Source organism: Balearica regulorum, chromosome 2 (assembly GCF_011004875.1).
Source record: "Balearica regulorum gibbericeps isolate bBalReg1 chromosome 2, bBalReg1.pri, whole genome shotgun sequence".
Taxonomy (NCBI): Eukaryota; Metazoa; Chordata; class Aves; order Gruiformes; family Gruidae; genus Balearica; species Balearica regulorum.
The window spans coordinates 56,724,386-56,738,985 of NC_046185.1; the positions used below are offsets into that span (position 1 = coordinate 56,724,386).

Genomic DNA, 14,600 nt, shown 5'->3' on the forward strand with positions numbered 1-14,600 from the left:
CAGATGCAAGTTAGGCTGGTTTTAGGTCTGTATCTCCGTAAACATTCAGAAAAGCTGCATGAATGAAGGCATTTTAGAGTGAATTCTCTTTTGTGCAGTACAAATGAGTTGAAGATTTAAAAAACAATCAAACACAGATACACCAATTTTCTGATTTGTATTGACACTTACCCCAGCAGGAGTGGGTACCTTACCCTGGAGTAAGTGCCAGGGCACTGGAGAGTTCAACCCAAAGTATTTGGCACTGACCATTCCTCCTTTCTCAGTTAGAATTCCTGCCTTCAACTTTTAAAATGGCATACAGACAAAATAAATGTGGTTTATACAAACCTGAGGAGTCTGTGGTAGAATATGTGGATGTGACTTTATTTTTTCTTTGCCAGCAGAAAATCCTGTAATTTTGTAGAGATGAAGTGTCTTGTGGAATGACATTCCTCTTGCCCATTATTTATTGCTGTTTTGTAACATTAAAATGTACTGGAGGTTTTGCAAGGCAATTGTTTACTTCTTTTAAGACAGGAAAAGAAACCTATAAGGGAGCTCTGTGTTACTAGGAGTATGCAATTACTCTGTAGATTCATTAAATGATAGGGTGGCAGTGGGAACACTTAGGAAGATGTAAGTGTCTGTAGTTCTAGTCACTTAGTAGTTAGTGAGGTGTTCCTGCCTAAGTTTTAATAGGATATAATCCTAGAAAACTACTTCTGATCATAGACATCTCGCTTACTATAGACGTTGACACTCTATTTTCCCAAAAGAGAGGAATCCTTCATATGAGCAATCCCCTCGGGAAGTTCAGACCGATTTCCAGAACAGGGAAAGTCCATAGCTGTCCATGTGAGCAAGTGGAGGCATTAATCTTTTGATTTACTTGAAAGCTAGGTGACAACTCAAAAATACATTTTCAAATCTGCCAAAAGGAATCTTGACAGTTGTCTTTTCAGTAGGTTCTGGACCTGGTAGGCTATTCTGTGTTGTATCTTGTATTCTGTATTGGGCAACCTGGTCTAGTGGAAAGTGTCCCTGCCCATGGCAGGGAGGATCTTTGAGGCCCCTTCCAACCTAAACCATTCTATGATCTAGTAGATCCCCTGATAATCAGTCAAGTCTGGCATGTCAAAGTCCCAAGATGAGTTCCTATCCTTGTTAGAAATAGGGATTAAATCAGTTTGTAAACCTGTATCCCTCTCCCTTTCTGAACAAAACCCTAGGCTCTGAATCATACAGGAGGATCACTGATGGTCTATGGCCCTCAGCTGTGCAAAGGGCCAGAGCTTGGGCTCTTTCTGCCAGCTCTGAATTCCCCAATGAGGAAAAACTGCAGCTGGTGCAATGCTTGCAAAGCCAGCTTCTCCACAAGCCCTAAACCCCTGTTCAGCTGTAGAGGGTCTAAATGGCAGGGTGAGGAGAGAGGTGAATAGAGAAACCAGCGCTGTGCTCCATGCTGCTAGCCCTATAAGCTAGAGCAGTAATCCAGAGCAGCGTTTGCCCTGGAGCCATTGCAGTAGTGCTGGGGAGGAAGTTATCGGCTCCTGGATGTAACCCTGCATTGCCAGGAAGGAACCTGGCCTGTCATTTTTAGCATAAATCTAAAAAAACTGGGATTTGTGTATGTGCGTTTCACTTCCTCCTCCTCCTGAGTATCTTGGGGTTTTTACAACTCTCTGTGGGTGTGATGGGAGCGATTTGGAGTAGTGCGCAACAAGGGGATGGTTGTGGGGTTTGTAGATACTGAAGGAGACACCAGTGAGAGAACAACAGAGAGGAAATCTGATGCAGCTCAAGGCTAGGTGTAAGTCAGTTTGGAAGGCAGGCTTTGTTATTCATGAATTTGAGAAGGCAGTGCTCTTTGAGGAGAGATGGTTCCAGCTTGCTGGTGGGCTGGCAGGAACAGGATGCCTGCCTAATTGTTCAGTGCCTTACAGCCTTAGGTGTAAGAGCTACGGAGGTACAATTTTAATAGCTCTCTTGAGTACGTGTCCATGCAAGTGGCCTCAAGCCTGCTCCTAAACTACATCCCCCAGTAAATTATCGCTGCTGGGCAGTAAGGTATCTGCACGTGGAAAGTGTTCATCTTCATAAATGCAAACACTTGAGCATCTGCTCCAAGTCCTGTCTTGTCACTCCAAACTCTTCCTGGTCTCTCGGTCCAGTCTGTTGTTTGTTCACAGTGGTTGTTGCTGTGTTAGAGGCCACATGCTTCTGGGGCTGAGCATGTTTTAGCTGCAGCTCAGGTTATGTGGTGAAATGAAGCGCGGCTCCCATTTGACTTGCGTGATGTGTCTGTCCTGAGTGGGTACCCTCTTGAGGTGGTGAAGGAGAGAAGGATGAGGGGGGCTGATGTGTTCCTGAGCCGTGCTTCAGTGCTGGAATGTGGCCAGGCGTGCAGCTGCCAGGTTTCCTAATCTGGCTGTGGCTGCCGAGTGCCATGTGCCTTGGCTCTCGACATTTTCTTTATGCGGGCTGGAGGAGCGATTTACAACTCTCTGCCAAGTCCTGACATAATTGTGTGTGGCAACCGCAGAAGAGATTGCCAGGTTTAGGACTAAGGCAAAGTTTCTTGTCTTTGTCACTTCCTGAGGAAACTTTGACAGCCCTTCAGACAGACTTTGGGAGGTGGCTTGCTAACTACCATCTAAAGTGACCTTCATTACTCCTTTCCTATTGTTTTTGTTTATTACATTTTTATGTTGTGACTGTTCATCACAGGACCAAAGGAGTTAGGAGTGGAAGACACTCAGAGGTCATCCCTTGGCCCTAAAGCTCCTCTTAAAACTTTCCTGACATATGTTTGTGTCACCTGTTCCTAAAAAACTCACGATGAAGGTTTATCTTCTCCCAGGGTTATGCTCCAGAGGTTAACTGCTCTTACTGTAGAAAGTTTTTCCCAAACATAGTGCTTACATCTTCCTTGCCTGAGACTTCGTTTCTTAACCCTCCTGCTTGTGTTTCCATTTTCTTATTCATAAGAAGTCACTTGCTGGCATGCGTTCTGCTAGCATATAGTCTGAAAATACTGTCTGAAGTTGGCAATCCTACATTTGTAAAAGGAGTGACATTTCCTCTGTGGAGGAGAAGGAGGTTTCCTGAAGAGTTTCTCCACAAGTGAATCCCAATTGCTAGGTGTGGAGAACATTTTATTGCTTTTGATGATGTCGTGCACTTCGGTGTGCAGTGTCTACACATGCAGGCTGTGGAATTGAGCTAAGAATTGTTTGATATTCAAAGTAATTGGGAATATGATAATAGTTTTCTTATGGAAAGTCTCTCTGGTTTTCTTATCTTCATGTCATGATAATGTAAAGCTCTGGATTCTGCTGGATGGAGAACAAATTCCTGTAGCAGAGCATAAGCATGGTCAGACCTTTCAGTGAAAGCTAAAGTACCCACTCCTCTTCTGTAAGTAGTTATACACAGAACATGTATGACTGAGAGTCTTTTAGTTTGTGTTGGTATTTGTAAAGGACAACAATTTTATTTCTCCTTGACAAACATTCTAAAATGTTTGTCATTACTAATGCTCTTAGTGCCTAGATGTCCCAATTCAAATAAGAGTACTGCTGTTAAAAATGTGCCCCTGGATGGGTTGTACCAGTTAAGGACCTTTCATCTTGCTGGATACGTGCAAGGGGTGGTCTACATGTAAGATGAGCATTCTACTGAAGACCATATCGCCACACAGGTGCGGAAGCTGTGTATGGATCAACAGCTGCAGTGCTGTAGCCTAAAACAAAACGGGAGGGACGAAAGTAGTGCAGATGACAAAGGTGGTAGCGAAAAGAAGAAAATTGTACTGATAAAGTAAATGTATGCCTTCTAAAGTTTTGTCCACAAAATACTCATCTGAAAGAAGAGGGACTGACAAGTGATTTTTTTTCCCCATGTTTCATCATCTGCTTATTCCTGTTTTATTATTTAAACAAGTAGCTCTATCATGAGAGAAATTTTTGAATCATGACTTTGCATGGCTGTCTTGTGGAGTCACTGGTGTGAAGTGTCCATCATTGCAACCTTTCCATCAAAGGAGCCCTCATCTGTGTCTCTCTCCTAGCCACTTATTCCCTTGCATTGTAGTGAAACATCAATTCATGTGTAAAACTGAACAGTGATTTTAAATCCACGGGCAACTGAAAGGCAGACAGCCAGACACACGGTTAGTGTGACTATGTATGCCTCATTTCCGTCGCAAATAGTTTTCTTTGTATCCTTCCTTGGTGAAGAATACTCTGAAGTTTGCACTTAACGTGTGCACGTAGCACTTCCGTACTCCATAGCCCTGCTTTGCCATTCAAAAGAACAGTTTGCCAGGATACTGAAGGAGACTGGGACTGGTGATTTTGTTTTTCTTTGTTTTTAAATATTGCATGAAAATCCAGTTATATACCAAGTGAGAAATGCCTTTTCTCTTATATCAATAAACAAGTATGTTCAGAAGCCTAAACTAGCCTTTTCCTATTAATTTATAAAATATTTAAATGGCTACAATCAGATTTTTGCAATGTAGACATTAAATATGTAGGTAAACAATTTCTCAGAATTGAACAAAATGCACAATTTCATATTGACCTTGGCCTTACTGCTTTGCTAATGTATCTGCACAACTTTTTTATTTACTCATATCTTCCAAAAGTTTTAGGTGGGATTGCTTAGAAGAGTGAGTAGACAGGGTGTTGTGGTGTAACCCGGCAGGCAGCTAAACACCACACAGCTGTTCATTCACTCCCTCCTCCAGTGGGATGGGGGAGAGAATCAAGGGAAAAAAAGTAAAACTCGTATGTTGCGATAAGGACAGTTTAACAGGACAGCAAAGAAAGAGAAAATAATAACAATAATAATAAAAAATACAAAACAGGTGATGCATAATGCAATTGCTTACCACCTGCTGACCGGTGCCCAGCCTGTTCATGAGCAGCAATCCCACACCTGGCCAACTCCTCCCAGTTATATATGCTGACTATGATGTCATATGGTATGGAATATCCCTTTGGCTGGTTGGGGTCAGCTGTCCTGGCTGTGTCCCCTCCCAGCTTCTTATGCACCTCCAGCCTCCTCGCTGGCAAGGCATGAGAAGTTGAAAAGTCCTTGACTTAGTGTAAACACTACTTAGCAACAACTGAAACATCAGTGTGTTATCAACATTATTCTCATCCTACATCCAAAGCACAGCACTACACCAGCAACTAAAAAGAAAATTAACTGTATTCCAGCTAAAACCTGGGTTATAACCAGAACATCCTTGTAGGAAAAGATGAGTGTGGAGGCTGCATTCTGCTTTCGTTTCCAGCTCCACAAGGAAAATGGATTTCTGAAGCAGCAAAAGGCAGAACTTGAAGCAGGTTTTGTTTTCAATAGCTGCAAAGCCTCTGAAGGGGAAGCTCATTATTACTAATCAACTGGGCAGCAAAAGAATACTCCATGGCTGGTGCCAGTTGCTGGGAGAGCTGCATGTGATCGGCTCTGATCCACGGATAACCAGCTCTCAGGTCCCAGACACTGATTATAACATGCCTGTTGAATGAGACCTTGCTGTGGTTATCATCCAAAAATCATGTGCAGGTTATAGTTTTACTGTCTCTCAAATTGTATTTATTTATTTTGTTTACAGTGTTTCCAATTCGGGGTTTTTTTAGGCTTCCCCAGCCCCTTGCTTCATTTAGTCCCTCTCTTTGATTTCTTAGCATTGGCTGAAAAATTATGGAACTTCTTGTTTTACAGTAATTCTGAGAGAAAAAGTAAATTCTTTCTTTCTATGAAAATAAGGAAGTGGAATTGGTAATAAACTCCTTTTTTTTTTTTTTTTTTTTTTAAACGGGTGAATGCAGTTTCAGCCCTACTCTGTGAAGTAGCGCTGAGGCAGACTGTGAAGCAACCAGAAACTCTGCATCCAAGAAACGTGTGTGGGAAAACCCCCTCTCCTCCTCAGATGGTTCCTTTTAACTGGCTTAAGTCAAGCCGTATTAAAAAGCCATTTTCAATTTACATTTAAAGTATGTTTTCTGAGACTCTGCCTAATGGTATGACTTGTTCCTAAGGGGATAATTTGCCTTATTGATAGGGCGTGTTGCAGTGAGAGTGCAGTTTAAGGAAGTGGCAAAATGGGCATTTGCTGAGCTGGCCATGGGCAAAGGCCTCTGAACCCGCAGGGCTTTTGCACAGGGTAGTGTGTATAAATTACAGTGCCAGTAAATTTTGCTAGTGTTGGGTTGGGTCTGAGCCGAGTACGTGGATGCTGTAGACTCTGCAAGTGTGCAGGCTGGATAGACGTGTTCTTTCTGCAATTTCTCAAGCTAACTCCTTGTTGAGAGAAGCATTTACAGGGAGGCTGGAGCCACAGCTCTGCTCTCAAACAGCCACCATTTCTTTCGCCTCCCTTCTGCTCCTTTTTCCAAATGCCACATGCCTGGTCTTCAGGGCTGTTAGACCCTACAGGGACTGTTGTTGATCACATATTTCCTGGCTGCGTCCCCGTTCAGATGAGATCAGGGCAGGCGCCATTTTCTTCTTTTCCTACCCCTTGGTTTTGAGGGGGGCGTTGAAAGGGAACACAGCTGGCTTTAGCAGGTTGGCACCGTTGACCCCCACCTTCCCTGCAGTTCAGGTGCTGCCTCGGAAAATAAGTTGTTGAGTGTAGGGCAACTTGTTTTTCCTCAGCTTCAGCGGCCCATCAGCCTCTGCTGATGGAGGGCTGTAGTTTGGAGTTGTGGTTTGACCTCCTTGCCATCATCCTCACCTCCACCTGGAGGTTTGTGGCTTCCTCTGCTCGTATTATTCTCAAGCCGTGTCTGAGGTCAGCCAGATGCCCAACATGTAGTACCCAGAGGCACCCTCCAAAAGGGTTGGGAAACGGGGAGGGTTAATCTGGTCTGGTCTACTGGGTCCTGATGTCAAAGGGAACGAATGCATTTTCCTTGGCTAAACTAGGTAGTGTGCCTGTCTGGCATTTTAGTCTTTCTCAGGGTTGGTTTGGTTCTTTTACAGAGCTCGTCTGTAAAGATGGGAGCACCAAGGATTTTCCTTGCAAGGATTATTTGCTCTTTCCAGAGCTGGCAGCACGTCTCAGTTCAATAAGTATCCATTCCCTCTTCTGCTCCTCCATGCCGTCGCCTGTGCCGTGGGGGCTGGCATGCAGGGCAGTAGGGCTTCCTCTGGGTTGTGACTTCAGCTGCTCCCCACCAGCTCTGCAGCCCCGTGGGCGAGACAGACCCCCAGCAGCTGGCACAAAGGGCTGTAGGGTAGCACACAGCCCCCTGGGGCACAGATGAAGCTCCTAGTTGTGGGTCACTCTGGCGTCCCTGGAGCTTTCTGCAGGGGTAGCACAAGGACACGAGTGGGAACAGCTTGTCCGTGGGCAATCCGGGCAGTGGCCCTGCCTGCTGGCAGAGGAGGAAAAGGAGTGCTTGCCACTACCTATCTTTCCTCGACGTTCTTGCTCTGATAGACTTTCCCTTTGAAAGCCATTACGAACTAGTGTTCAGCCTGGTCTTTTCCATCTAGTTTTCATGGCCTGATATTTCTAACTGCTTAGCTCACTAACCTTTACATTAGAATCATAGAATGGTTTGGGTTGGAATGGACCTTAAAGATCATCTAGTTCCAAACCCTCTGTCATGGGCAGGGACACCCTCCACTAGACCAGGTTTCCCAAAGCCCCATCCAACCTGGCCTTGAACACTTCCAGGGAGGGGGTATCCACAACTTCTCTGGGCAACCTCTCCCAGTGCCTCACCACCCTCACAGTGAGGAATTTCTTCCTAATATCTAATGTAAACCTACCCTCTTTCAGTTTAAAGGCATTACGCCTTGTCCTATCACTACACTCCCTGATAAACAGTCCCTCTCCTGCTTTCTTGGAGGCCCCTTCAGGTACTGGAAGGTGCTCTAAGGTCTTCCTGGAGCCTTCTCTTCTCCAGGCTGAACAACCCCAGCTCTCTCAGCCTGTCTTCATAGGAGGGGTGCTCCAGCCCTCTGATCATCTTTGTGGCTCTCAGATTTAAGCTGGTTTATTTTTTCCCTTCTACTTCCTTTGGATAATTGGCTGCATTATAAAATATTTTTAAAAATCCTACTTCCATCCAGTGCTAATCACACCGATGGGTCAGACCATCTCCCGCTTTTTGGACAGGGCAGAGCTCAGCTCCTTGCTCAGCTCCTTGTTGGGGCTTGTCATCCCCCTCAGTACCTTGTGTTTGTAGCCTAGGGGCAGCTCATGTGCAAGGGCTGCCGTGGGACACGCACTCCCAAAGGAAATGAGAATAAGACATGTTCTTATTCTCACGGAGACGTTTTTCTTCTACCTACCTTTTCGAGACTGGATAATGGTGTAAGGGTGAAGGTGGAAAGAAATTTTTTAAATTTCATCTCAGCTTAGCTTGTAGTATGCCAGCAAAGGCAGACATTTCAACTTTCTTTTGAAACATCTTTTACACCCTTCCCATGAATGCTTGCAGTTTTGAACACCACCGCAAGAAGACAAATCCAAGCTTTAGAAAGCCGCCAGCGGAGGTGGATGGGAGGCCGGCTTGGGGCACAGCCTTGTGTAAGCAAATGCCAGTGGTTTGATTTACAGTCTCCAGCCTTGCAGGGCTGCTCATGAAAGCTGAACAACAGGCAGTGGAACAAACGCTTTTTATTTTCGCCTGGCTATTTTTAAACATAAATTCTAGTTAGCGTGTGGTTTTTGTATTTCTTGGAGGAGAGGGTAAAGCAGTTACGGTTTTGCAGTTTTTGTTTTGGACAGAGTAGGTTCTTATTTGGGCAATGTGTGGAAGTGCATGTGCATGAAATTCAGCTACTAAATACTTTGTGTCCCTGAGTTATTGTTTCCTCCTTTGTCAGCAGAGTGACAGGATGCTGCAGACGTCATCGGGTGTCCCGGTTGGACCGGTCAGCCTCTGTCAGGCACAACTGCAGAGGACTATAAAAAAAACTGTAATGGCAATCTTTTAAAATGATAAGTATCAGCCTCTTGTAGGGATTCACCTACAGTTAGGGACTCTCTGAGACAGATTTTCCTTTGCTCTAAAGCCTGTCTACGGAATCAAAGGGAGTTAAAAAGTTCCCTAAAATGGGTTGAATTTTGAAAAAAAAATTTTTTTTTTTTTTCCCTATTTAATTCTACAGCAAACAAAACTTAGTAAGTGTCGATAGGGTGTAATGGTTCATCAGCAAAGCTGTGCTTCTGAGCAGTGGGATGTGTCTGAAGCCATTTGCATGTCCTCCCATGCTCACTGGTGACCTGTGAGATACAGTGGGCACTGGAGTAGCTTTAAACTTCTCTATCTTACGCTTGTGTGATCAGTAGCTGGTACGGATTGCCGTTGCGTGTGCTCTCCCGACATGCCCATTTCTTGCTGGTGAGGCTGATGCTGGGAATTCAGGAACAGAGGAGGAATCCTGAGGTGTTTGGTCAACACCTGGTATGTGCCACCCCAGAGAAGCTGTAGCAGGGATCACTGGGCTTCCTGAAGACTGACATGAACAGCATCCCCGAGAAGACTCCCTTGAATGCAGTGTGGAGTTACATCAAGGCTCAGCTTGGCTCTTGGGACTTTAGTTCATTTCTTTAACTACTTGATTTAATGGGGAGAAAGTACGTTATCACTATGGTTAGTAGTTTAGGAGTTAGAAGTATATTACAACTGAAAAAATTGAGGCGTTTGTCCGTGCGCACTCACAATTTTAATCTCAAGCAGTTTCTGCAGTCTGTGGAAGCAAATACTATGTTTGATTGCTTAAGACAGTCTTTGTTAATTTAAAAGAGCACCTCTGACGGACACACACACTCCACTACCAGTCTGCAAGGGCACACTTCCACTTTGTGCCTGGATAAATCTGGTGGTTGGTTAATTCCTGGAGGAATTTGGGAAATGAGAAAGAATAGATTCCCTTTATTGGATAGGAAGCCCATTACCTTTTTCTCCTCTCTTTTTTTTTTTCTCCTCTCTCTTTTTTTTCTCCTCTCTTTTTTTTCTCCTCTCTTTTTTTCTCCTCTCTTTTTTTCTCCTCTCTTTTTTTTTCTCCTCTCTTTTTTTTTCTCCTCTCTTTTTTTTTTCTCCTCTCTTTTTTTTTTTCTCCTCTCTTTTTTTTTTCTCCTCTCTTTTTTTTTCTCCTCTCTTTTCTGCCACTTTTTTTTTCCTTAGCATACTAAATAAAACTAGGTCTATTTTAAGAGTCATAAAATCAACACTTGTAATATCTCTTCTTAAAGCTGATATGAACAGGAAGCTTCCAACCACATTTAGGCCAGAAATCCTTCATAGTGCATAATCCATAATCCATACTGACCTAAACCTTTGTGATACTATGCAGACAATCTTACTTTTAGGATATTCAGTTCTCGAGCATGCTACAAACAAGGTTTTCTCTTATGTTATCCCTTAAGTCAACATTTTTCTTTTTTGGACAATATTACTCTTGTTGGAAGTTCAAGGAAAGTTGGACTTTGGTTTTGTCTTTGTTTGTTTGAATGTCAGTGAAGGAATGAAACATTGTCCCCCACATTTAATGTCTTCAACTGTGATGACTCCAGCAGCAGAGTGTAGTTTTTGTGTTCAGATCCAATTGTTCTGTCCTTTGATATTTCCCCCTTACCCCCTTGGATTTTCTTTTTTTTTTTCCCCTGCAGGTGTGCTTGGAAAGAATAAAAGCATGCCTAGGTGTTAGACAGAAAGTTGGAGCATGTTTTATGTCACAAAAATGGCAATGGTATACAACCAGATAACATAAATGCTGATTTAAGATTATGTTATAGAAGCCCTAATTTGAGTAGTGTCCTTAAGCACGTGTTTAATTCTAAGCATTGCGGTAATCCCACTTCAGCGGTGTATCAGGGTACATCGTTCAGCCTTTGCTGAATGAGCTAAACTGAATCCCAAGCTTAAAGCTCACCAAATACTTTCATACACAGCTGGATACAATGCTAAGATAAAAAGTTTATGTAAATTAAGTATTTGCTTCACACAGCTCTTGAGTGATTCCTGTCATTTACCATTAAAAGCAGATAAAGTAGCTCAGTTTTACCTCTGCTTAGTTTTCAGCATCTGGTAGGCTCTTTGGAGATGGTGCTTTATTTGACCAGGTAATTAAGTTGATCCAGAGTTTCATGGCCAGGTTTGCCATCTTCTTTAGGCTGGTGTGGAGAGAGAACAGACCTTTGGCACCTGTAGAATAAGTCCAAATTAAAAAAGTTTGTCTGAAGGAGAGTGGCAGCCCTGCAGCCTAAGAAGATTTTCAGGAATAGTTGAAGTGATGACCAGTAGAAAAAGGGGTGTTAAAGTCAGTGTAGAGGAGATTTGGAGGAACAAAGTGATAAACAAAGAGACTAATGGAGGAGGAGGAGGAGGAAGTGGAGGACTGAACGTGAAAGAGCAAGGGAAAGCATTAGAGGAGCGTTGGGGGGGACTGGTGGGAAGGAATGGGGAACACAGGGTAAGATCAGAGCAGGAGCAAGCAAAAGAGAAGCTGAGAACAAGGAAACAGAAAACCACACAGAACAAAACAGCAAAGGGAGTAATACATAGAAAATAATAAGGCGAGATGAAAAACCCCTGCCACCTCTCCCTTGGTTTTGGCCTTCAGTTTCCTTTTTTATCTTTTAAAGCTGTACAGGCTTTGTCTTAGCATTGTTTCATTTGTGTTTCAAAACACTTCTGTCCAGCTGAACCTGCAGAATTGTTGTTTACATTGCATTAAATTAAGCTGTATCTTTTGACCAGTCAAGAACGCTCTGTTGCAGATCTGGTAATTGAAAGGGAAGGTCTGGTAGGATCTCATGGGCCTCTTGAAATGTTGTCCAAAATCCCTGTGCCTGTTGTTCTGCAGTGTCTGGGGTCTGCAGGAGCTTTGGACACGGTCCCACATGGTCCCAAGCACCCAGGCTACAACACAGAAAGCGTGTTTAGCACCCAAATAGACTGTCCCGAGAGGGACCCCTCAATACCCTCTGTGTGGCTCAGTCTCCTCCTGCTTTGGAGGGAAAGATCAAATCTTTTAGCCCAGATATTCTTGTCCTTTGAGGAGATGCCCTTAAATGTACTAAACTTCATGGTTTAGCATTGCCTTTTGAAATGCTCCCAGCGTGTTTTCAATTGAGATTTGCAAAATTCACATGCTTTTGACCATTTCTGGATTCCTGTTTCTGAGTGAAGATGAGAAAATTGGCCAGGTGTTTCAAAATTTTCTTCTGAGTGTCAGTTATAAATTAGATACTTATTTCCTAGTTATTTTTGTGGTGGAGAGAGGAAGGTGCCTTTAACAACATCAGCAACAAAATCTGTTCCTGCTTATTTAAAGTGTTTTTCCCTAAAAAGTTGAATTCCCTGGTACCAGCTTCAGGACCTGCTGAGTTTCATTCCTGCTGAAATCAACAGGAGGTGAAAACATTGAAGAAGTCAACTGTTTAAGGGATATGGCCTTGTGCTGATAACGTCTTCCATTTATGAGCCTGTTCGGTGCAGATAGCTTTACTCTCAGTAAGTTCACAGCAGCACACAGTAAATCCACAGATAAAAAACTCAGCCTTCGGTTTTATTACACTGTGCTTGTGTTGTCTCTTCTGTTTACTTGCATGGGTGACACAGGGAAAGCACTAGGTGGGTCCTTATATGACGCTGTTTAAAATAAGTGATGTTTACTATATTAGGGATATTCAGATCCAGGCAATAGGTGAAATGAGCATGAAATCAATGTTAATCTAAGTTAATTAAACATGATAATTTGGTGAAAAAATTTCTAACACAGATTTAGGTTTACATAAACATCTGATTGTCCATTCTCAGTCCTGCACATCAGTTCAGGAAGGGAAAACCCCCGGTTTTGAGGATTTTAGACCTCTCCTTGATGCTATTTAATGTCCATGTAGATGTGCACTATCTACATCTAAATGTTATCTACATTTAATTGTAGATAACAAATAATGGCAAATTCCAGCAAATCTCAGCTCGCCCCCTTCCCCTGATGCCCTGGGGGAAAGCACACATTTTAATGTGTCTGGAAAGGTAATGAATACAGGTTTCTAAAAGCTGCGGTAGGGCTGGCAAATTGTAAGGGCAGCCTGAGTAAAGATGCTGTTAGCAGCTGGCTGACCTTGAGGCTGCTGATAAAAGGTGACTGCCTCAGACCTCCGGTGGTCGTTGGAGACTGCTGATTTTACATATTGTTGTATCAGTGAAAAAGGAACTGATAAGCAGAGGCAGAGTTTTTGGCAATAAAACCACAAACGAAATCCTTAGCGCCTGTCCCACCCGTGTCGCGTTTCCTGAACCGCTTGAGGTTGCTGGCGTCTGGCCATCTTCTGCCAGCGGAGAGGGAAGGAAGAGTTGTTTGCCTCTGGTCGTTGGTAGGTGACATACACTGAATTAGGGCTCCGCTAACTCGGAGCAAAGATCCGGGGCCATGAGGCTGGTCCCTGTTTGTTATGAGAAATGTCTTTATATAGATGCCTCCTTCCTCTCTGTCGCCCGTTGCTGCAAGAGGGAAAGGCTCAGGCTTTCTTTTCTTCGGGACTGAAGTTTTCAACTGGTGTTTCAGTTGGCACTCATAATTTATGTGGCTTTTTTTTTTCCTCTTTGGTATGAAATGCAATAATAAGTTGCAGGTGAGGTGGAGGGGAATGTCTGAACATTGAATTGAGTTGCTTACTGAGCTTGGATGGGTAAATTTGAAGGTAATTCAGTCCTCTTACAAATTTTCCAGGCAGCTGCTGGACGATTTTTATATTACTGAAATAGTAAACGGAACACCAAGAGCCATTTCCTCAAATGCTGTACCTAGTTGATGCACATGTAGTTGATTGCATAAGAGCCGCTGCCTTCTTTTAATGAAAGAAAATGACTTTATGCATCTAAGGTGAAAATCAAGAAGTTTTCACCCAGGCTGGGATTTGTAGGCAGTCTGTAACATGAAACTATAAAGTTTAGATTGCATTATCAATTCCAGACTGACTGGAAATTTTTGAATATCTTCTGTGTGAGGACAGGTATATAATTTTTTTTTTCCCTTCCCATTTAGTAAGTGACACTAGCAAGTCTGTATTTTGAAATTATGGCCCCTAATGATAGGATTTGACAATGGAAGAGACAGGGTGTTGGAGTATGAACAGAACCTCGTGTCAAACAGCAATTCAGGTCAAAGATTATCTCCTCGTCATACGATTATTTTGAAAGTTTCAGCTGCTACAAGTATATGTGGGGAAGGTTCACTTAGAAAAAGAACTTGGTTTGGAAAGAATAACACAGAATTGTTTATCCCATTTTTTGCTGCCAAACTGTACTCAAAACCAACATTTGTCAGGATGGTGTTGCCTAATGTGTTTACTGAACTATGAAAGCCTCAGGTTATTTATGTATTTAGTCTGAAAATTGAATTTAGTTTCTCTGATCACAGCATTGCACAATGATGATGAATTATATTTAACCAGATTGTTATGCTGGTGTGTGTGCATATGGCCTATAGAGATAACAGCCCCTGCAATCAGTACTCATTATCATTGACAATGTGAGGTACAGGGACTTGTTACTTCCTTACACTTATCCCTTACTTAATTTTTCAAGTTCAGGGCCAATTATCAGGATTCCTAAGCAGATATTATTCACACAGATTTT

General features: G+C 43.0%; 1 protein-coding gene across 5 annotated transcripts in view; it reads left to right on the forward strand.

Annotated features, from left to right (window-relative positions):
* RAB31 (RAB31, member RAS oncogene family) overlaps positions 1-14,600 on the forward strand; it is a 69,221-nt gene that overhangs the window by 1,104 nt on the left and 53,517 nt on the right. The window lies entirely within an intron of this gene.